Source organism: Engystomops pustulosus, chromosome 3, assembly GCF_040894005.1.
Source record: "Engystomops pustulosus chromosome 3, aEngPut4.maternal, whole genome shotgun sequence".
In the NCBI taxonomy this organism is placed as follows: domain Eukaryota; kingdom Metazoa; phylum Chordata; class Amphibia; order Anura; family Leptodactylidae; genus Engystomops; species Engystomops pustulosus.
The window spans coordinates 88,546,987-88,572,341 of record NC_092413.1 but is presented as its reverse complement, the minus strand read 5'-3'; the positions used below and the strand labels follow the sequence as shown (position 1 = coordinate 88,572,341).

The window sequence follows — 25,355 nt, the reverse complement described above, 5'->3', positions numbered from 1 at the left end:
AGAAAGCTGATGTACAGCTAATGTGTCTAATGTCTATGACCATCTTTACATCTTTGTAATAGTTGGATTGGTAACTTAATGGCCAGTTTAACCACTATTCTGTCACTGTTATGAACTACTACCATCAAAATCAAGCATGTTACTTACTGATCACTTACTCATAGATCCAGGGGCTGTTACTGTGATAATATTCTTATATTTGTTATCAATTGCTTCCTCCCTTCTAAAATAAACTTTTAAAATTATGCTAATGTGCCACAAAGGCTCTGGGGGGTGCTGCCATAGCCATTTTGTTCTTTGGCATCACAGGCTGTTACACTATCTCCCTTCTGCAACAGAGGAAGGTTTAGCACACAGAAGGAGAAGGGACACACAGTGTAACAGCCTGTGAATATACAGTTCAGAGGTGCTCTGTTTACATCCCCAGGAGCCCTTCACACTCATTATCATAATTTTTAAAAGTTGATTTCAGAAGGAAGGATAATACATATAAGTAGATCACCACAGGGTCTGTGAGTAAGTATCCCTGGATTATTCATGCTTGATTTTGATGGTAGATTTCCTTTTTAGATGTTTAACAGCAGAATAGATATATGCATACTGAATACATGTCTGAGTGACTGAGCACCATTGGCATCACTTAAGATGCTTTTCTGTTCAGCTTTAAATAGTGTTACTGTTGTATTTTCACTGATACATGGAAACCCTAAGAGATATATTCTTAGAATTGACTTCTAGTAAATAGTCCTTGAAGCTACATTGATCTTCAGTAATCCAAGTGAGGGTGCACATGTTGTAGGAGACTCTAATATGGTAAAGATGGTTATGATGAACATATGGGCTGTATACCTTTGTAGTCCTCCCAAAGTTTTGTGGACAGTCTCATGTTGGATATCAACTCTCTAAAGCGGACCCTGATATATGACATCAAAGGATCCAGCAACGGGAGCTACATCTGTCTTGTAGTTCTGTTTAAATGTTTTTATACATTTGGATGACTAGTAAAGTTTGTGCTTTCCTTTGTAGTAGAGCCAGTTGTATTTTACAGTTGGATCAGCTGTTAGTCATAGTACTGTGCAATGCATATTACTTCTGAAACTCCTTCTAAAGTTTTTCCTACGCCTGGTCGGAACTGGAGTCTATTTGCGACTTTTTAACCAAAATTGGTACCAAAATCGGGACATTTTCATTTGCCCACATCTGGATTTTAAAGATGTATCAGGGACAACATTGACATTTTTTGTGTGACTAACTTTGCTAGGCGAGTAAAAAAGTTTTGAATATATATATATAATGATCAAAAAAAACCTGAAAAAGAGGAAATTCTAAGATAAATAACCTCCTGCCTCTCAATAAAACTCGGGGTTGGGCACAGCTGCTGGTATAAAATTTCCGCCAGGTAGAGATTTCAGCTGTAGTCTCCATCGTTTTTTTGCTAAACCCTCTAAGCGGATAAGATATAACAAATGCCCTGCGTTATAAGTAGAACTTTAAATGCAACATTTAATTTTTAATTGTTGTATATACAGGATGTTTACAGTAGAAAAAAATGAGAGCAAAACTGGACACTAGTAAAGCCATTTACACCGAAACAATGGTTGGTCTGTTAAAACATCGACCACAGCGCTTCTGCAGTGATGCACTGTATGTTGGACTAGTGTGCCTGGGGACTACAGGACTGATCACACACAGGCAGCAATGGGATTCAGTACGTCACAGATGACATGTCTTCTCATTTGGGTCTAGAAGTAAATGATGACTTCTCCCTGTTGTTACTTATGGCTGCAGAACTGTTTGTGAGATGGCTTCAGCTCGCAGCAGCATATCTACAAACTCCGTCCCTAGAAATATCACAGTCACTTACAGTAAAGATGCCCGTTGAATGTTTTAGCTACATAATTAGTACTTGATAGTACATGCTATTACTATTGCAAGCAGGGACCTACTATGGGGACAGATACTCCCGCCATAGTGCCTGAAGGAAAGGCCCTCCAGTCCATCGATGGACCAATCGAGCCTGGATGTACTGTGTTCATGATAATGCAAGGGTGCTGCTGTTTTGCGAAGTAGGGACCCCATGCACAAAGGTGATCACTGTGGTTGGTCTGTGAGCAGCACAAGTTTCACAGACAGTCCAGTGCGCTGGTAGAGATTGGTAGAGATCCACTGCTCAATTCTTTAAGTATGTTATATCTTCTTGATATGAGCCCACATTTTGCATCTTTTGACTTCCCAAACATTTGTTGGTCAGGGCTTAAGGCCAATGTGAAACCATGAAACATGGTACTAACCACTCATTCCACCAATAATCATACCATTGCAGTTAACATTCAAAATGTGGCTAAAAAGCGGCCTCCTTTCATGTGGAAAAATAAGTAATTACCGGTACGATGAGTAATTACTAAGGTTGAACACATAGTATATCTATACTATTTGTCAGGTTACATTGTGTTAACACAAATGGTTACTGTGTGCTGAACCCATTCCTAAAGTTTTCCTGGCACAGGAGAATATCGTATGACATGTCTCTCCTTGATGGGTGTAACTATTAATCGCTTTCGCAGAAAATTGAATACTTTTCCGGAATAATTTTCTGTCCACACTATGACCATAGAAAAAGTTATTTAGATACTGTAAGGTGCAGAAACAGTTCCAACAGAATTCTGAATATTCTGCATCATCTATAGTTACTGTGGGGGTTTCTCATTGTTCTCAGTGGGGCCTCAAAATTCTGCTAGGGGTTGCCCATGAATATTCAATTGTTAGGTGAAAAGTTGAAGATCAGTGGTTGTCCAACCTCTGTAATACACACCAAGCATAAGGATTCTTAATTGAATAAAGGTTCTGCTGCCCATTGAGAGACTAGCAGAGAAAGATGAGCACTGTTATATTGATATCTCCAGAACGACAGCTCCTTTCAGATTGTATACAAGGGATCCTGTTTTTTATGAATGGTGGGGGTACCAGTCATCACACATCACACACACAACAGGGATAGCACATTAACCTATGGATAAGAGAGGTGTTATATTTATGGGAAACCACCTCAAAGGAAAGCTACCACTAGCTGGTAGACATATTAAACTACAAATACTTACCTATAAATAAAGGAACTATTATTACTACCTACACTCCTATTGATGTTGATTCCAGCAGTGTCCTTCTTTTAGCTTGACACGCCAGGATTACCTAGAAAATAAACTTACAATTAGCAGCCTGGAGCGCAGAGGCATGTCTGAGATGCCCGGTGCTCCAGGCTGCTAATTATGCACATGTTATGCCATGTTGGAGAGGGAGGTGACATGAGTTTGTATAATTAGCAGTCTGGAGCGCTGGACATTTAGCGCTCCAGGCTGCTAATTATAAGTTTCTTTTCAAGGTGATCCCGGCATGTCAAGTTTAGAGAACGACACAGCCGGGTTCAACAGCAAGAGGAGAGCAGGTGAGTATTTGTAATTTATTATGTCTATCACTTAGTGGTAGCTTTCCTCTCCAGAATTTCTGCTGTACACTATCAGTCACTCACTGTGTAGAGAAGTTCTCATTTACATGAAAGAATTGCTGGGTTTGGTAGGGTTCCATAGTTTGGACAGCCACTTATAATATTGTTATAGCATATCTTGTGTTTTTCAGGGTGCAAGTGGGCAGTTGCGTAATCTGAAACTGATGGGCCCCAGTGCTAAGTCTGTGACAGGCCCCCGACTATAATGTATTGTTTATAGTACTAGTCGTCTCATACGAGAAGTGACACTTTATGGGTCCCCTAAGCCTTTTTGGTCCCTGCAAGTTGTACATTTTGTGTTCTCAGTTAGAATTACAATTGGTTCACTAACTAGTACATTAAACTTCAGTCTTGTAGAAGACATCTACTGTTTAGGCAGCCTGCATTCTGTCCATGCTGTGTTTTACAGATTACAACAGCCTGTGTTTTTGTTGCAAGTGCAGGATACAGGCTGCCATGACCAGCATGTGTATGTTCATAGAATATTCTTTTTGTTCTATTTATTAAGGTTTTTATAACTGGTCTATATTCTGGGGAAACCACTTGTTCTTCTTTAGTGCCCTGTTTATTTTAAGCTGCAGGGAAACACAGAGAATCCCCTACAGCTTTAATGATCTCCTCCTGTAGACACGCAAGTCACTCGTGACCAGAAACATCTCTCTTATACCCATGGGTAGTGATTGAGTGGATATGGAGTGCAGATGTCTTTGCTGCTGTGTTTATACTCGCCAAGGAAGCTTTAACATGAAAGTGTTGATGTTTCCACTGACACAGTAAGTTACACAAGCCTGGCCACGTTCATAGAGGGGATATTTGTTAGTAGACTGGGTGTTTTTAAAAAAACAGTCAAGGTAAACCATAATGCATTTGGTACATGTGCAAATATAAGCTGTCTTGGTATTTGCATAGAATAATAGTTTTTTTTTTAGGTTCTTTTTTGTTTTTTTTTAATTTCCTCTTCTTCTACCGAAATGGTATGTATAGCCCCTTTTCTGCTGTGATATATAAAGTAGAGGAATGTAAGGCTATAACAAATGCTTTCATACAGGAAATGTTACATTTTTCCTGTGAGTGTGATCCTCTTTTGTCTGTATTGTGTCGCGTTTTTCATGTGCAGGTTTGATCCGTGTGTGAAACAGCATTTCTGTAGAAACCCTATGACTTATGTCAACGAGCAATGCAAGTCCTTCCAGCACCCACTAGGGACTAGAATTGCACTTGAGTAACGGATCCTGTGCCATTTCTTTAGTATGGAGCACCAAAACTGAATAGTCCAGAAGGTATTTAGTCTAAATCCCTGTAGCCTCTTTCACCACTATGGAGCTGGCCAGGGATAAGTTGTATGTTGCAACTATTAAGTCTACAGCTTCATTGCGACCAAAGATTGCACTTTCCATAATGAATGGTATCATGGTACAACTCACAGGTTAGCCTACATTCTCATCTTGTTTTCTGGATATGTTCAGTGTATACACCAGGGAAGTCCCTATAGTCAGCAGGAAACACTGCTGCGTTTTTCAATCCTCTGTCCTGCTGCAGAGTGACCTATACACACAGCAATGGTCATTATAGCCTATGGGGACGGATGCAAATATATGGCATACATCCCCAGCCTTTGCTGTATGTACATTTGAGGAGGTCCCCAGTGAATGTAACTGTCCATAAAAGCACAATTTAGTCACTGGGGTAACACCCTGAACATCGGCATAAGCAAATTTACTGGTTTGGTTTATGCAGAAAAATGTGTCAAAATGTTATTGCACTGGCGTATTTTTGGTGCAGCCTAGGCCCCGCTACTTTTCTACAAAACCACACTCCTATCTATTAGACCACGCCCCACACTAGTAAAGGTATCAAGAAATTGTCTAAAACACTTGATAATAGTTTTTTCTGTTTTTCAGTACAGTTTTTTGTCGTACAATGATAGATAAATTTGCCCTATTGTTCCACAATGGTGATGTTGACCTCAGATGTGGTGTGAATAGAGCCCAAATGTGTAATGTGAGTAGTTCTCTTTGTGAGGTGCTGCTCAGAAATGAAAATTAGCTTTGTGGTTGCGGTATTATAAAGACATTTCCAGTTCCAGTGCAGATGTTTTCTGTCACAGATTCAATGGTTCTAGCCCCTGCATATATAGAAATGGTTCCACACAATAATCAGGCTGCATTTTAAAGCAGATAATGTGGACACAATGTAGAGCGGGGAAATGAGGGCTTTCACATTGGTTTCCTTACTGGCGTACAACATGAGGTTTAGCTCCATGGAAACAAGAATGGAGATTGCATTGAAAAATACAAATGAATGGATGTGAAATGATAGTTTGCTGTGCCCTTTCAGTAAAAGTATAATGGGCAGCAGCAAATTGTTCGTGCCTCTGCACTTTCTTGTAATATTCCTTGCCTTGGTCTAAATACCTGTAGGTCGCAGCATGCATTGTATGTATGATGTGGGTATATGTTGTGTATGATCCCAATTCACATCACTGCTGCTTTCATATTTTGAAACATTGCACATAAATGATTACTGTGGTTTCTTATCTTTCTTATATATTCCTATTTATAGACAGTCATATATGCATCATTTTAATAGAACATGTCAGCCATCATACTTAGGCTATATTCACACGGCCGACGTATATATGCCGTATATACGTCCTCCATAGACGGCAATGGGGACATGGTGCCGGGAGAGAAATAGGACATGTCCTATCTTTCCCCGAAATACTTTGCCGTGCGCCATATCGCAGTATGGAGAAGGGCAGGGGTGAGCAGCGCTGATGTGTGCCTGCCATGCTACGGTACGGTGGGAACACATCGTGTAGCCTTACACTGAGGTAGAGGTAGTGTTATAGCTAAGAGCGGTATCCCCAATTCTTTAATCTCCCCTTCTAGATCAGTGTCTTCTCATTGCTATCCCTGGCATTGTAGCCCTGTACTGTGAATATATGTATATAAATCTAAGGCTAGCCGAGCTCTTAGCCAACAATGTATGTTTTCAATGAGAAAAGGGTGAAAGCAGCTGCCATAAACATCTATCGGCGTGGTATCTCCTTTCTGAAATGTTAAAATCCAAGGATGCAATTACCATTAAATTATCAACTATTGCTACTAAAATCACACATAAATACAATGTGAATGGCCAGCTTAAGCTTCACACTAGAGTATACAGTTGTATCCACTCATATCCAGCATTGTCATATCAATGATGATCCACCTTTAAAGACAAAATTGCTTTGTGATATTGAGTCACAAAGTTATGTCATACATCTGCACTGTCAGACTGGAACGACAAAGGACTACCGTAAAATCCTTTCGTGGAGCCCACAACTGTACAGATACATGCACATATAACCTGATATCCATAGGTAAATTCCTAAAACATAGCTTGCCCTCTACCCTTACCTTGGACTGTTATGGTCCTCGGAGCCCTGTCAGTAAGGAGCTGACTGGCATTTGCCTTTAACTTAGACCCTCTTAGCTCTGTAAGCCGAATAAAGTATCCAGGCCTCAGGCAATAATAATAATAATAATCTTTATTTATTTAGTGGCAACAAATTCTGCAGCGCTCTACAAATCATAGGGGACATATACAAATATAATATTACATAACAAAGGACAAATAGCCATATGGAACAATAGGAGTGAGGGCCCTGCTCGCAATCTTCTATGAAGATTCTGCAAAGTGATTGGGCTCCACAGTGTGATGCAGAAGGCCTATGCAGGAAGGATACTGGTTGGCTAAACATATAATTTATATGTCATCCCAGTCATTCAATTCATCTACAGTATCTAAAAATAAACTGGGGAGTTTGCTAAGCAATCTACACATATTCTTGTAAATGATGAATGCTGAATAATATCTGTATGATGTACTATGAGGGTTCTGTGCAACTCATGCCGGGCCTTGGGTCTTACCAAGATCAGGGCTAGATTGGGCTAGTCCAAGCCTTTATTTGTGTGTTTGTGGCCACCCTTTGCCTGTTTTTCATATTGCAGACCATCAAGGCTTTTCTAACTTATCAATATATTAGTCCAAACTAAAGGTGTAGTTATTACTTTAGATCTTTGTAATATTACACCTCATTGGTACTACAAACTAAGACATGTATAAAATTATTATGACTATCATGTTACTGTAGTATTTAACAATGCACCTCATTGTTACTACCTACTATTACAGGTTATTATTACTATCATGTTACCTTTATTATTAAGCATTACACCTCATTGGTACTAGCTACTATTAAATGCATTACAGGTTATAAAAACTATTGTGTTACCTCTATTATTAAGCACTACACCTCATCATTACTATCTATTATTACATCTATTACAGGTTATTATTGCTAACATGTTACCTGTACTATTTAGCATAAGACTTCATTGTTACTACCTACTATTACATGTTTTTATTACTTTCATGTTGCCTATACTATTTAGCATTACACTTTATTGTTATTACCTAGAGTACTGGGTTTCATTTTTCACATGTTATTATTACTGTCATGTTACATATATTACTTACCATGAAGAGTTAACTCACTATGTCCATGGAAATGAGTATTTCTTTTTAGAACACTATTTACTCACTCCAATGTAAGATGCAATTGTATACATCCTGAATTTCGTTCTGAAGGTGATGACTTAAAATCCATTTTTTACATGGTTTGGACTAAAAGTTCAGCTGAAATCTAAATATATTTTCAATGATATAAATATGTGAACAGCTGTTTTTCTAGACAAGTTATCGTTTTCTAATATTTCTGGAAAGAAAAGAGCAGCAAGTAGCGAATAACGCTATAAAACAGGGGAAGACTTGGAGGCCTAGGTGTAAAATCAAGCAAAGTCTCCTCTGTTGAAATCTTACAACTTTATCACCCTGCCACAGCTCTCCAGCTCCTCGCAATCCAGATGAACAGACAGAGCTCTGTAACAGAAGACAAGGAGCTAGTGTTCCTCAGACAAGGATGCTCTTCCACTGCATGTCACCTGGATCACTTACTAAAACCTCAGCTTGCTAACAACATCAACAGGCCAAAGAGAAACAAGAGAAGAGAAAGTCCTGCCAGCTTTGGGGGTTGTGGACTGTGTGGGGATCATGGGGCTCACATTATTTTAATTGATTTTCTTCTTTGCTTAGCCAGATATATTAATCTACCTATTAATCTACTTAAATACATATATAAATGTACTGTATATGTGTATTATCTACTGCTAGCCTTTAACTTTCAAACAGCACACTTGCCAAAAAAAAAAAAAAAAGGTCAGCACCCTCTAGGCTTTCGTGAGCTAGTTCATACATCAACTTCTGAGGGCCATATCTTTTGAATCGGTGAACAAATAGAAAAGACAAACAGAACCATTAAAAAACAACGTCACTGTGATCAGGGGCTCAGTTATAGTTAAAAAAGGCACGAGCTGCACTACTATGTAACAATAAAGGATCTCAGTGTCTATTGAAAGAGTTATTGTCATATAGTTCATATATGAAACTTTGTAATATATTTTATTTATGCCTCTATCTCCTTGGACTTTGAACAGTACTATTGGAATATATTAGTACTGATTGTGCGTTGGCACAAGCAAATAAGGCTGAGCCTAATGGTAGGTTAGATCATTTTAATAAACCCAGTGGAGGAAACTTGTCAAGCTATTTTCACCACAAATACAGCATATTTTATAAATTCTGCACATTACAAATGATAAAAACAGATGCCTCATTGAATTTTTTGTGTTCAGTAGATTATTCTATGTCTACAAGTTTACATGAAGTCCAGAGATTGGTTTTTGGGAGGTAACTTGCATATCTTTTTGAAGAAAGGAACATAACATAGTGCCGCCAGTATCTGTCTTCCATGTTTATGCTTAGAACATCATCTTTAATCGTAGCAGACACAATATTGTAGCCCACTACTGAATTTATCTGCAGACATCTTCGGCTGAGCATGCTACTGATATGGGTAGGGGTGCCTGAGGACAGCTTTGACAAGTGCCGCAGCAGACTGACAGAACATGTGCAACAGACAGAAATGTGAATGTATTTCTTGGTCCTGAAGCTAAAAATAATTAGCGCTTGTATTTTTAGCTAGACAAGAAAAGCAAAAACACTGTTTGTCTGTGGCCTCATGGGCACAGGCTCCTTCCTGCCTGCATAACTAGCTGGATTTATGGATGTGTTTGTTTTATCTTGAAACCTTGTGCAATCATTATACAGCGGAGATAGTGCAACATATAAATTTGTTTTATTGATGTAGGACTAAACTGCAAGATTCTGCAATGCAGCCATTTCTCTTCAGAACCGACTGTGCTGCCTCTGCACCCTGAAGCAGGGATCCCATTCCCTGTAATAGAAGGGAGAAGTTATTCTTAATAAACCTAAAAGATAAAAGATCAACGTCATGGTCTATTTATCAATAGCCAACCGAATGACCTTATTCTTTTATAATGAAAAATAAAAAGCTGAAAGAATGACTCCCAAATATAGTGTAATTATTATGCAGTACTGGACTTTATTACTTATACCATGTACATTAAAGAAGAAGATAAATCACTCAATGCACAGAATCTTATCTCATTGGATGTTTTTCAGGAGATTTTATATACTTTCATAAATATTAATATGCATATGCATGTGAGTGAAAGAGGAACCTCTAACATGTCTTTTATTTTTTTTCTTATTTACAGAACATTACTGACCATCCACTTACCATACAAAACACACTTATTTCATATACACCCCCAAGACCTGATACCACAAAAACATAAAGAGTATTCAGGGTTCAAAAGTTACTCTCACCATGAAGGGTGAGCCATTATCTTCTTGGTAAGGTCAAGTTTCCCTGTTGAGAAACCCACTGTTCATCCATGGTGCAGCTAGCCTCCACCACTCAACTTGCGAGTGTCGGGTTGCGTGCCTCATATCACAACCCTTTTTCTAGCACACAGTTCAACTGGAGTCACACTGGAATAAAGCAGGAAACCACATTGCTCCACACTCTTCACCTACATCATCCCTACACAAAAAGAAACTCAGCTAACGAATGGAGGCATTCGTTTACCACAGCACTTCACTTCCCATCTTCCTTCCATGCTTTATTCATTATAAGAATATTCCCCACTTATCTCAGGACTCCTCCTAAAGCAAACATATTTACATTCTCTAAGAATAACACAATCAGTCCCTATACCACATACAATATAAAATAAACCATATATTTGCCATAAATACCATCCTCTACCATAGCACCTCTCACCTGCCTTGCATTTTACCAGTGGAAAGACAAAATTAGAATCATAAATTCAAAAACCAACTTCTTCCACAACCAGAATATGTTTATCTATGAATGGATGCCAGTTATTCATGTTTTAGTGTTCTATGTTCTTAGTATTATAGTTCTCCTGGCCAAACCAACTATTTATCTCTAAAATTTCCCCCAAAAATTCAAAATAAAGGATATTATTCAATCACTCGACTTCTAAAATTCTACAAATGCAGGGTAATCCCACTTAACATGATTCAAAGTACCCTCATGAAATCTAGAGGTTATCATGGTGAAGGCCCATTTTCCATAACCTACTAGGTGTAAAATGGACCTTAAATATAACTGAGAAATGAATTTAAAGCCAGACAGGAAGAAAAGGAACAAGTAAGAGACTGGCATATGTACAGTATTATTATTGGGGACTTTAAAGGAAATCTACTACTGGTTCCCCTGCTTCCTCTGTACTCTCCCCCTCCAACTGTCTGCCAAAATCTCCCAAAAGAACAGGTGTGTAGGAGAGCCATAGCCTCGGGCCCTGAGGGGCTCCGGTGATGCCACATGAAGGCCTTGCACTTGATTAAAAAAAAGATTTAAGTTAATTTTTAACCAAGTTATAGGATAGCTCTTAATAGAGGTATAGCTGTATTCACTGTATCTGCATTAAAGCTGAAAGGGGTAAAACAGAACCCACAAGAAAATGCTCCAAAAGCCTTTATTCATCATGTTCACTGCATTTGCAATCTCTATTATGTCTGCATGTGTTTGTCACAGGGTCATATGTGTCTAAATATTTGTGCAAACAAAGAATAGGTTTATCTGTATATAGTACATAAAATAAAATAGGCATAGCTGTGATTCTATCACCTTATCAAACATATCGGTAGCTATGTACATCCCTTGTTGATGTATAGTAAAGCCAATGTTTAGTAGTATGGAATTTTAACAGATAGCAAAACTGTAAATTCAGTAACTTGACCCCATTTTTGATAATGGGGAATACATTTTTCTTTCACAATAGATATCATTTAAATTATATGCGGTGTACATATTGTCACCTGAAAACAATGTAATGTTTATATCTTTGTTATGTTACCTAGGTAAGGTGCTGCTTTGTACAATTCCCATGAGCCGGAAATGTCATGCTTGCTGCAGGGAAAGTACATTTTCTTATATGCTTAAATAGAACCTGTTGGGGCATTGTGGACCTGTGGTTTAGTGTTACAAATAACCCTGTAGTATCTCTCTCTATGGCCGCTATAAAAAAAAAGCTTTATATTTACCTATAGAGGACACCAATAAGGCACATCAGACTCATATCTGTATTCCCTGCAATTGTACAGTGATTCAATAAATGTGGAGTATTGTACTCCTAAAACTCAGCAAGGGACTAGCACTACTGACGTAAATATACTAAGGATCAAAGTATACAGAAAACAACCAATTACAAATACACAAAGAAAAAAAAGAAGTATGCTATGAGACCCAAAAGTAAGAAGTAAACAAATTTTATTTGTACCCTAGTACACCACAACACAGAAATATTAAAAACATTTAAAAGTGTGGACTACACACAAATGTAAACCAACAGGGAGACCTGGCATATGATAAAGCCGGTCAACCTGACCAACACCAACTCCCCCCAATGAACAAAGCCTCTCCTGACCAGGTAAATGACAAAAAAATGAAACAGGTGGAAATACTAGAATATGGTAGAAACCAAACAGAAGTTGATCCAAATTGTGAAGCAGTAAATCAAACTAAGATCATATAACTCTCTGTAAAGCGCTATAATGGATCCGAAAGGTATCTACCTGTGGTGATGAAAATACAGACCAAGGAGAGGTAGGGGGAGACTGGTCAGGAGAGGCTTTGCTCATTGAGGGGAGCTGGTGTTGGTCAGGTTGACCGTCTTTATCATATTCCAGGTCTCCCTGTTGGTTTACATTTGTGTGTAGTCCACACTTTTAAATGTTTTTAATATTTCTGTGTTGTGGTGTACTATGGTACAAATAAAATTTGTTTACTTTTTACTTTAGGGTCTCATAGCATACTTCCTTTTTTTCTTTGTGTATTTGTAATTGAGTATTGTACTCCAGCATTGTGCGAATTCCCTTACTACAGCATGAAGCTTTGCTGTGCAGGCCCTGGGATCTCTGGACTGAGTATCAAGTTATTTTTTTCTTTTTGTGGAAACAGAGGGACACTAAACTGTGGGTCCATAAGGAGATGTGGGTTCCCCTTTAACAATTTTGCATTTTTAAAGTATATTTTTTAGGGGTTGACTTTGTATGTGTTTATTACTACTTCTTACTTGTTTTAAAACGTGCAAGTTATTGAAGTAAGACAACATGGCTCATGAAGGTGGTTCTTGGTTTCTTTTTCCTTGAGTAGTTTTAGCATGTTATATGGCCAGGACCATGGACTAAGCATTTTATATACTTTATATACACTTTACACTTTATATACTATTTCTATTTACCACTAAGCAAAATGGTAGCCACTAGAGATGAGCGGACACGCCCTTGGCCAATCATGGCTATGGCTAGTTGCAAAGGGCTTCAATTTGCCGGACTGGCTGTGTGCCCACCAGAAATATGTCCGGGACACCCGGCTGAACTTGAACTTAAACTATGGGTCTACTCATCTCTATTTAGACGCTAAAGCCACTAGTATGATAATAGAGTGCTGAACTAAGATGTTCTAAAATCTAGCATATTTTCTTATGTAATGTCAGCCAACTGATAGGAAGTGCAAAGTTATGATAGACACTCTTTTATACTATACCGCAGTGATGGCAAACCTTTTAGAGACTCAGTGCCCAAATTACAACCAAACCCACTTATTTAAATGCAAAGTGCCAGCATGGCAGCTTTTAATTGTATCTGTGTCCTAAGAAAACCAATACAGTTGAACGAAATTCCGATTATCATTGTAGCTTCCTTCCAGGGGCCCCTGAACAGGAAGAATTGCGGGGCCCAGAGCAGGAGCTCCAATAATAACGCAGCCTTGTCTGCACCTCCTTGCTCCTACTATATTCCCAGGCATCTAAGGATGTGTAGCTTTAAAATAGCACTGATCACAGAACATCCTGGGTGGCCAGGGACTGCAGGAGGAGGTTTTGAGACCTAGCAAACTCTGTGCAGGAGTGATGGTCTGGGTGCCTACAGTGAGTGCTCCGAGTGCCACTTACTCATAGATCCAGGCACTGTGACTGTGGTCATTTTCTTCTATTTGTTATCTATTGCCTCCTTTCTTCTAAAATAAACTTTTTAAATGATGCTAAGGAGCCTGAGGGGCTCTGGCGATTGTTTCCAGAGTCCTTCAGTGAGGTCTTTTCACTGGTTGTTACTGTTTTTCACAGGTCTTCCCATCCCTGGACTTCCTGATTCTTCTACATTATACAGGCAGAGAGAGGGGAGGGTGAGACATGTTCTGTTCATGTAATAGCCTGTCAATCTGCAGCACTGAGGGGCTCTTGAAACACCTACCAGAGCCCATCAGGCTCATTAGCATAATTATACAAGTTTATTTTAGAGGGAAGGAGGCCAAGGATAACAAATGGAAGAAGATTACCACAGTCACAGTGCCTGGATGTATGAGTAAGTGTATATGGTTTATCATGCTTGATTTTGAGACATATATATGTGTGTGTTCACAGCATGAATCAAAGGTCAGAGGACAGAATGGAAAGGGGAAATAACATATCTGAATACCCCGTCAGGTAATGGGTGAGGGGCCTATCTTTCAGGCTGTGTCGTGAACATGGTCACTTGAAAGCCTCCATATTGGATCAATGGTAAGTTTTTCCAATAGGAAGGTAAAATTTCAGAAAAGTCCAGAATTGTCTCAAAAATCGATTGCCACAAGCAGATTTGCAATATATCTTGTGGTTCAAAGGTTATAATGTTCCCTGTGATGCACAGCTATTTGATGTGTTCATTGTGTTGTCCATGGTGCTGAACACGGAGCTGGAGGCTCTGAATCCAATCATTATGAATCCTCATGACAATCTATGGAGAATCTCTTTGTCCTTCCTCTATATCCCCAGATGATACAGTTACATGTAACCAGCTGTCAACCTGCCCCTTCTGTCCCTGGTCTAAGGAGATTGTATATCCACACTATGCCCACTATGTTCCGGCAGTGATGGCCTATGCCTAGACTTCCTTTACTTTGTAAAGTTCTGGCTATTGGAAGGTGGGAAATAAAAATGGAAAACGCAAAACGAATATGATCAACAGGATTGTCTCAGACAGTCTGGCAGGAGACTGCAATGCTCACATGAACTCTGCAGTCTCTTCACTTCTGGTCTAACACTCTGCTATACATAGGATGCAGGGAGTGCTTGGCATTGGAGCTCAGTCCCAAGTTTTTAACACCCTCTAAAATGTTTTTTCATTATGTCCAGATACCATGTAATTGATACGGTTTGCTTTGCTTTGTATAAGGAACCTATTAAGCCTATAATTGAAGCATGCACCTATATAACATCTACTTATGGTGAACATACACTACATACATTAGCACGTATATTAACAAACCTCCAGATATTCGCTAGAAGATGTGTTTGGCATGAAACTGCACTATGTGCCCTGTGTCCTCATTTGATTCCTTCTTGTAATCCGATAAGACATCTGTGTTTCTCAATAAAAAGCATTTGACTGTGATTTGTATTGATATTATGTCTGTGAAGTGCTCATTTGCTTTATTTTCTCTATTATAGATTATTGTGCGCTTTGCTTAGCTTTATTGTATGTTTTATGCGTTTCAGAATGACTTTTGTAAGAAATAACCTTTATTTGTGTAAAGTCATGTAATTGAGTAGATTCTGGAGAATGAATCTGTTATTTATTTTTGTGTAAATGTAATGTTTATTACTATATTGTAGCTGTGTATACATTGCAGAAAAGCGTATGTCGCTGCTGTTGTTGGAGTTTGAGCTCAAACACTGCACTGCCACCATACAGCTGCGTGTCTCTAGTAAGCACATCTAAATGTGTCTGTTGAAGAATCCCTGTGGGGGCCCTGTAGCTATTTTTAAGCCTGGATATGCGTCATCAGTGGGTATTTTCTCTAGTGACTCGCTGACATCAGTAGGTCTCCTCCTGCACCCTGTATCAGTGAGTGACTTATGATTGATGGGAGTCACGGCTGCAGTTTAGGTTTTTTTTTTCTCTCATGGGAATGAATAACAAGAATTTCAAGTCTATTGCATTTATTGAATGGCTGGAGACACAAGATTGCATTGCGAGAAAATGCAGGTAGAAGCGATTCATTGCTTTCTGTCAGTGGATGTGTGGACACACCGGGGAGAGAATAGTAAGATAGACCGCAAGCTCAAATTGTGCCACTCAGATGTTAAAAGGCTTTGATTCCTTCCTATCTGCTGTGTGACGGATATAAAATCTGCATTATATTGAAATTTCCTGTATCTGAAGTGGATAGCTGGAACACTCGCTGCCTCTCTCTATGACCTTGGGTAAGTCTCTGTACTTTCATCTTAGATCTTAACCATTTCATTGTATTCTGTGCTGCTGAGAATGTTCTCGTAGCTTTATGTTGTGCTGAAAAGAAATCTTTGTATATTCCATATGGCAGTATGTGAACTACGTGTGTGTATATATACATATATCCTGATATATATGGGATGCACAGTCTTAATGCCTCATACATGAACTGGTTGTGTACATAATAAACCTACTGAAATTAGTAGCACAGTGTGGTTCTAGCCTTCACTGTACCACCGAGGCCTGTGCTCCTGTCTAATGCCTTACACATGGCACCGTGCCAAAAAAGACTATTTTCATTTGTGCTATGATTCAGAGGGGCCCATAGAGATTTCCGAGTAAAAGGACCTACCTATAATAATTCAGCCTGGAACTATTCTAGGGTGCAGGATTGATTGAGCTACATAAAAATGGATACCCAATCCTTCCCTGAGTGGTTCCCCTATTGTGTTAATAGTATAATATATAAACATTATATTATGTATAAACAACATAAGATAGCATATAACTCCCATGTATAACACTGTCGCTATATTTAGCTTTCTCTGTACTTGTAAACATACCGTCATGTATATAGCAAGAGAAGAGAAGTTCAGTGGATTGGGATTGAGATATAGCAGGGTTGTATCTGTCATCTATCTCTTAGGATCTGTACTGTCTTGTAATAGCTCTCTGAGCTAAGATAATGCAGTATGTTTACCTATAGCCTAGCAATGTTCTAGTTTTAAGGTTCAGAAACATATTTACATATGCAGAACACCAGGAAGTTTGGAAATATATTGGCAGGATTCATTTTGTGCTCCCTACTGTGTTTTTAGAAACTCTAACATGATATACTAATGTGAACCCTATATGTTCTAGATTTCTTCTCATAGTTAGACAAAGGTAGCAGCTCTTCTATATAACACCAAGAATGCATTGTTTGTGATTATCGCAGTAGTAATACCTGTAGTTCTAGATGTTCCGAAGGAGAAGTCCCTTGGTAAATCTCGCTGGATCACCCCCACTACAGCTGTATAATTTCAGCTTCAACTGGATCACACTACTGGTGCAAAGCATGTGCGATCATTGCAGATGATGGAACTAACACATGTGACTTCCCAGTAACTATGTAGCAGGTCATTTAGACTGTCAGTGTGATTAATAGCCTAATAATCTTGGCAAATTAAGAGAAAGGCAGGAATTAAGGTGTAACGTTCAGAAAATATGTGCTGCATCGCCTAAAGGCGATGAATGCATCCATACCCTGAGCTTTATTGCTCTTACATACTTCTAATTATAATATTAGTACTTCATTAACTTGATTGTTAGTTTAGATAAAGGATTATTGTAAATGTGTGTCTTAAAGTTTACATGTATAGTATTCATAATCTGTGGAAGCTTGGTGTGAGAATTATGGCACAGCATAGCTACTATTGTACCAATGATAACTCCTTCACTGGGAAGACTACTGTTATCATGTCTGTGGAGTCGGTGAGCCAAACTTCCAAATTTATCTCAAACCCCTCAATTTCCCTAACTCTGACTCCAGCCCCACCAATATGGTCACCATCTCTGACTCCATGGTCCTGTTTTCCTGCTCACTAGCAGTTCTGAGATAAATGTACATAAAGTGCTAAACTCCTAGAAGAGGGGTGTATGGGTATGGTATGGTATTTGCACTGGGGGTCTCCAGTATTAGTAGTTTTATACTGTAGTAGGGGGGATTCATTTCTGTACAGTGTTATTTATTATCTCTGCAGTGGCATTTTTTCAATAGTGTGGTTGTTAGTGCATCAAGAGTGCTTGTTATTGATCCCTTAAAGTTGAGCAGTATGACACAATGGCCTTTGAACCAATAAATGTTGTTGCCCACTCGCCCAAATCTTTAGTTCAGAAACAGATCAGAAATTTCATAATTTATAATATGTATAAGGTCATTCTATTTATATCACAACTTCAACCCCAACAAAATGGTTACCAACTCTGCAGCCCCATTAGTTATAATCCTGCATGGATTAGCAAGAATAAAAAAGTGGGTTTGTTGCCCATGGTAACCAATTATGGTGCACCTTTCATCTGCATAATTTGCTCTCCTATGATATTAGTTCAGTGATTGGTTGTGGCTGATGCTGACTGATAAACTGTTACTATCAGATTTTTAACAGCTACTTCTTGGTTTACTTATAAACTAGAATGCTAAACCATCACTTTTGGAAGAGATGAAAAAGGGTCCAAAACATAGAAGCTTTCTAAAATTAAACTGTGTGCTGTCCATTGATACAAGAGCAGGTCATTTTCCTGTAGCTTGGGCAGGCGACAGTGAGTAGCATGTAGCAGTAGCATGTGAGTGGATCTCACACTCCAATGACACATGGGTCTGTTCTTTACAGCATAAAAATGCAGATAGGCATAGTAAGCAGATTATCAAACCAATTAAAGGTTCCCATAGAACCCTATTAACTAAATACCACCCTTCCTTAGCTGAAAATTGTTTCCCTCACAGCCCCATAAAATAAGGTCTTTTACCCTGTAACATTTGCAAATCTACCCCACAGGGTGAACTAGAAGTCCATGGTGGCATGCTGTGAATTCATGTGATCAGATACATACATGAGGTACATGTTAATGTTACTGGGTAAAGGACCTAGAAGACCCTGGTCACATGACATTTGAAGTTTTCAAACAGATTTTTTAACATTACAGCCATGGAAAGGAACCACTTAGGGATAAAGGATTATCATAATTTTATGACATATGGGGATGGGTTAATTTAAGTGGCTGGTTCCCATTAAACCAGAATATTTGCATATTTAGATTAGTAAAAAAAAGTCAAGCCAAAGTCATCTGTGTTATATCTTGCTAGCTCACTGCCGCTGCTATCGTATGATTTAAAATCCAACCCAATAACACTACTTGTGTAAAATGTGTTATATATTTGCAGGTAGGACAGTTTTTTGGCACAAGTACGTTAGTTAGTCTGCCTGATCATGTCTGTGGACAGCCTTTATGTGCAGATCCACCAATTCAATATCTGAAGTAAGAAGCAGAGGGAATCTACTTTGTTTGGTAGAGTCAGAAACTTAAATGGGTTGCCCAGTTTCAGCAACTAAATGTTACTGTTTGTATAATTAAAGGTTGTACAATTTTCCAATAGAATTTCTGAATCGATTCCCCCTGGTTTTCTAGACCTCTGCTTCCTTTCATTCTATAGAAAATTCTATGTTTACTTCCATTGGATAGAAATCTGTCCATGGTCACACAGGTGCACCGCTTGTTATAACACACAGTTCTGATTACACTCGGCTATGCACTTGTGTGACATCACATGACCATGGACAGATTTCTATCCAATGGAAGTAAATATAGAAGCTTTATGTAGAATGAGAGATAGCAGAGATCTAATAACCTGTGGGGAATTGGGAAATTAACCTGGTTCCACTCTACGTGGGACGGTGGCTGTGCTTGGTATTACAGCTCCTCCTCATTCATGTGAGCTGCACACTGCCTAGATGAAAGTGTATAATGAAAGGTATTACTTTCATACATCGTTGCATATATAAATAAAAGGCATGATACTTTATTACTACAGGAAACATGCATTAGCTACAAATACAGAACTATAAATATTACACAGCATAAAACACAGACAAGGGGTTATGCCAGTTTATTGGCCTGGATTTTATTAGTTTGGGGAAATGATTCAAGAGTCAACATGTTACATAGTTAAACATAGGGGGACATGTATCACTCCGTTTGAATTCTTTTTTTCTTTTTTGTGCAACTTTTTGCAGTTTGTGACTTTTTAGGTGCAGAATCAAGCAGCATACTAAAGTTATCTGCCTCAAGGATTTAATGTAGTGTGCCCTATTTATCTTTGTAGCCCAGATGTTTGTGCAACTTGTGAGACTTTTGGGCTCTGAAATTGTTCTGAAATTCTTGCACCTTATAAGTCCCAAAAGAGAGAATGCTAGACCCAGACTTACTTTTGGGAACTACTATTTGACAAAAAGTCACAAAAGTGAGACAAAACAGGCAACACATCACATGTATCACAAAGGGGAAAAACTTACATTGCAATGATTAAGTAGGCCAACTTCAGGAAACCTGAAAAAGTGGCAGCCAAAAAACTATGATACTGTTGCTCCATAGACTTTCATGCCCACAATAACCAGCTATAGCATATTAGTAGTAGTAGGTTCTGATGGTGACACACTAATGCAACTTTATGAAATGGTTCTGCCTGGTATTTTCAGCAGTACCTAGGAATAGGATCCAAAAGGTACATCAGTGTTCTCCACATGTCTGCTTTACAAGCACTGGATTCCAATTTTATGTTTATGTATCAGGTACATATACCCAAATTTAGTGCCACTGACATACAGGGGGGCTATACTTTAACTATATGTATTTACATTAAGTTATATAAAGGTTTTAAAGGAAACCTCCCATGATGAATCTAACATCAGATCTACTTCTTCCTGTCTGTCCTGCCCTAAAAACTTTATTTTACTAATATGTAAATTAACTGCAGAGACTAATGGGGCGTGTACTAGCCTGGCCAGGCATTGGGAGCTAAAGCTACTTCATGTCCCAGTAGCCTCTGCATTTAATTTACATATTTCTAAAATAAGGTTTTTAACAAGTTAAGTTAGTTTCCAGGATTATTAAACTACAGGATAGGGCAGAGGCAGGCAGGAGGAATCTACCATCAAATCTAGCTTTGATAGTAGTTTCCTCATGGTAGGTTTCCTTTAAAGAGATCACAACACTGTTTATTCTCCACTGCTTACTAAGCCTAGTGTTGTACATTGTATTGGTTTGGTATTACAGCTAGACCCCATTCACTTTAAAGGGACTGGTCTGCAAACAGCCCATAAGACTGATAAATGAGATGTCTCAGGCCCGTGAAATAGAATCAGTGCTTACCAGAGCACCACTAATGCTTCATCCAGCTGCTTGGGGAGGGATCTAGGTCTGAGACTCCAACATACTGATATTGGATAAGTCATCAATATGGAATTCCTGGAAATCCCTTTTAAGAAAGAAAGAAGAGTGGCACCACGTGACAGCACGTGGAGTGTAATCCTTACTGACAAGGGCATCACATAATAGTTTTCATGGAACTGCAGTGATCCTGACATTAAAAAGTTTGTAGCAGATCATGGTTTAGTAAATGAATGGAATATGTTTTTAGCTGTATGGTGATACAACTTTACCAACTGCAAATGAGGATAATCTTGGGGTTTTGATATAAAAAAAAAAACTAACTTTTCCAGACTTCCTGGCTTCCTGCTTTGGAGGTGGCACCTGCTGTCACTTTCACAAGCAAGTCCTGTAATCATCGACACATGCAAATGCAGTGTTCTGGGATCATTGGCACAAGCAGCTGCTGGGTCATATAGTACAATCATTGACACATGAAAATTTTGGGTCCTGTAATCATTGACACAGGCAAGTCCTAGGTACTGTGACCAATGGCACATGCAAATGCAGTGTTCAGCAATCATTGGCACAAGCAGCTGCTGGGTCATACAATCATTGACACATGAAAATTTGGGGTCCTGTGATCATTGGCACAAGCAAATATTGGGCCTTGCGATCTTTGGCAATGGCAAGTGCTAGATAATGTGATCAATGGCACAGGCAGCTGTTATGATGCAGTGGCCATGTGTCACTGATGGTCTCTTACTTGTTGGAAACTATGATTTGAAACTCTTATGACAGTATCTGCAATGGAGGCTCAGAAAGGAACCTAACATTGGGAATAACTAAACTTTGATTTAAAAAGAATGTGTCACCGCAATTTATGAATACAGCTAGTAAAAGATCCCTATAGAGTCCTACTAACTAATTGATACCCTTCTTTTCGCTAAAAATAGTTTTCCTTACATTCATATAAATCAATATTTATCTTATATTACCTGGCATCAGAGAAGGCTTGTCCTTCCCCTACCCCTCGCATGTAATCCTCCCGTGTCCCATGCCTCTTCTCAGCATGTCAAGTGACCAGGGTAACGTTATCACAGGTCCTTTAGCCTCCCAACATCTGATCCCAGCAGCCTCCATGAACTTCTACTCCTACCCATCCTCAATGGAATTTTGCTTACCTCATCCTCCATGGATGCTGCTGTGACTTCATGTGATCAGATACATACATGAAGTAGATGTAGCAGATGTAACAGGTCCTCAGATGATGCCATCCTGGTCACATAACTTTAAGTGTTCAGTGATGTAACAGAACTCATTTCAAACAACATACAACAGAATATCATAGCACTTAGACCTGTCAATCAGGAACAAAGAGGCAGGGCAATGCAAGTAAATTTTTATATGCATGACTGCATCAGGTGAGTCGCATATAAGTTTACAAACTGAGTTTTGTAATATTGCAGCCATGGAGGGGCAAAGGGCAATGCTTTTGAAGCATAGTTTTTAATGAAGTTTTTATTTTAGTTGGGTTATTTTGCATGACAGGTTCAGTAAAGTGTTTCTAAACAATTTAACACATTTGTTTTACCTTTTACACTAAATGTGCAATTAATGCAACATTTCTATATAACTCTCAAACCAAACATCCCTGGTAAGTGCAGAATGTGCACAGTAACAGCTCATGTTAATATTCAATAAATGGTAACAAATTAGTTGGCATACAGTCTATGATGTCTTACTTATTAATAAAATAAATACAATGGTCAATTTTAAGGTGTCATTACACATGGCATATCATGGATCCAAGTTGTACAGATCCGTAATATCACACTACTAAAAATTGTAGAACCAATTTTTACCACACCCTTTGAATCTCTCATTGGGGTTCTCCCGTTAATATCTGAATAACATTGTTTTAAGTTGGTCAGTTTCTTTGCCTTTTGGAGATCCTATGGATTTTGGGATTTATTTGTCAGTAGCTGTATTTGTAAAAGATGTGGTGACAGGTTCCCTTTTAAAGGAAATCTACCACCAGGATGAAGGATTGTAAACCAAGCATGGTTACATGCTGGTGTGTGCCCTTCTGTGAAGTTTGGCTTTTCTTCTAAGGACCTTGTTGTTTTTTTTTTTTTTTTTTTACAAAAAAAGGTTTTAAGAATGATGTAAATGAGGCTGAGGGGCTCTGGGCTCCATAGATGCTAATTGAGCTTCGAGCCCTTCGGTCTAATTTGCATAATTTTTTAAACTTTTTTTTCTTAAAAACAAAGGCATAAGAAGCTACTAGAAGAGCAGCTCCTGCCAAAGGGGGCACACACCAGCATGTAAGTGTGCTTGGTTTACAATCCTTCATCTTGGTGGTAGATGTCCTTTAAAGGACATTGCATCAATAATACAAAGTTATGGATACAATAAAACCCAGAGGTGATAAATCTGAAAAAAATTCACATGCTCAATTTTGGTTTATAAAATGTTGCTCTGTTGTATTTTGGAGCCACTTTGTGGCAGCAGACTTGTATCCAAGACTACAATCACATCTATACAGAGGCATCCTCCCTTTTGTGGAGGGGTAAGAGATAGCTATAAGAATTTACTGCTCTTTGCTAGCTATGAACCTTGATGCCCTTGGATACTGGATAAGTGACAGTAAGGGCAAGTACAAATCAAAACCATTTGTAAACATACAGTTATATATGTATGATTAATAGATGTCTTTTACAGCACAATCTTCTCAAAGCACAACTTGTTTGTAAAAGTTATAGTACATCTTGCAATTCCCTAAAGGATGTGAGGCATTTTTTCCAACTACTTAAAGTTCTTTAAATTAGACCAGAAGACATCTTTTAATGGCAAAGATTTCTAGGAATTTCCTTGTTTCATATAAAACTGATAAAAGGATGTGGGCACAGCAGGAATGGAAAATCCGAGGTGTATTACTTACAAGAATTCTGCATTCTTTCCAAACCGGCTGCGACCCAAAAAGCATATCTTCCACATGTGCCTAAAAGTACAGATTGCTCACTGGTGGAGAATGCGGGTGTTTGTGTTCCCACTAATTGCAGAGTAATGTAAATAGATTATTCTTTCTTTTACCGAAGAATAATATGGTGTCTTATTAGTTTCATCACTATGGTTTCATCTTTACATTTATGTAACTACTGGCATTATTGTAACAAGCCCTAAAACAAGCTTTCTTCAAAAATTTGTCACACCGGAGATGAAATGTATTTCTTGTCTGACTATAATAATAATAAACTATACAATTTACAGTTGATTTATTATCAATATTCTTCATTTTTAACTGTTGAATGTGATATTATTTTCTGAAGAATATGATGGTCTTCTGGATTCTGCAGTTATCCAAGTTCTATCCAAGAGAGAAAGTCCTGAATATATAATATTATAATACAGTAGAGACACTATTCAATGTAGTCATAAGGAAACATACTCCCGAATTGGCAAATGACAGATTTATTTTACAGTTTCAAAGTAGATGAAAACCAGGACATTGTTTGTCTTTTACATGGGCAGATCAATTGCTTGTGACAAGCAATTCTTAATTATATAGGCTGTTAATGAGTTTTATTTTTTCACTTATCAATTATCTTGCAGGGTTGGAATGTCTGATAGTGTTTTAAAACCCTTCTTCTCTTCCTGCTAAGAAATTATCATATTTTTGTCCTTGTAAAAGATATGATCATCTGACAAAAGCGCTAAAGGGAACTTGATATTTAAATTAACCCAAATTAACACAAAAGAAATATTTCATAAAAAATTATGATTAAAAAGCTTGCCCTTATTTGTATATGATTCATTTCCATAAGCTGGAATGTTAAAAAAATCAGTTTGTAAACTTATCTGCAACTCACCTGAGGGAAGTCCAATTATATTAATGGAGGCCTGCATACTAAATTTTAAATTTTCTCCTTGTTCCTGATTGACAGGTCTCACTGTTAGGGTATGCTGCTTTATGGAACTAGTACTTAGGGAGTGTCATATTAAACTGCAGACAAATAAAGTTCTCTTTACTTTTTATTTGGGGCATGAAGAAAAGGCTGTGTGAAATGTTTTTTTTCACCATGCCTTGTTGGAACACTGAGAGAGCTCTGTGATATAATAAAGCACTTTATGTCATGTGGCCAGGGTGGTGTCATCTAAGGCCCTTTACACAGTAATA

The 25,355-nt window shown here is 38.4% G+C and overlaps 1 protein-coding gene across 3 annotated transcripts in view; it reads left to right on the top strand.

Annotated features, from left to right (window-relative positions):
* HIVEP2 (HIVEP zinc finger 2) overlaps positions 1 to 25,355 on the top strand; it is a 147,566-nt gene that overhangs the window by 37,574 nt on the left and 84,637 nt on the right. The window contains exon 1 of one of the 3 annotated variants that reach the window (XM_072141348.1): positions 15,857 to 16,242. The exons of the other annotated variants lie outside the window; for them this stretch is intronic. The gene's annotated coding sequence lies outside the window, so the exon portion shown is untranslated. Of the gene's footprint in view, positions 1 to 15,856; positions 16,243 to 25,355 lie in introns of those variants that run through there. 3 annotated transcript variants of the gene reach the window in all.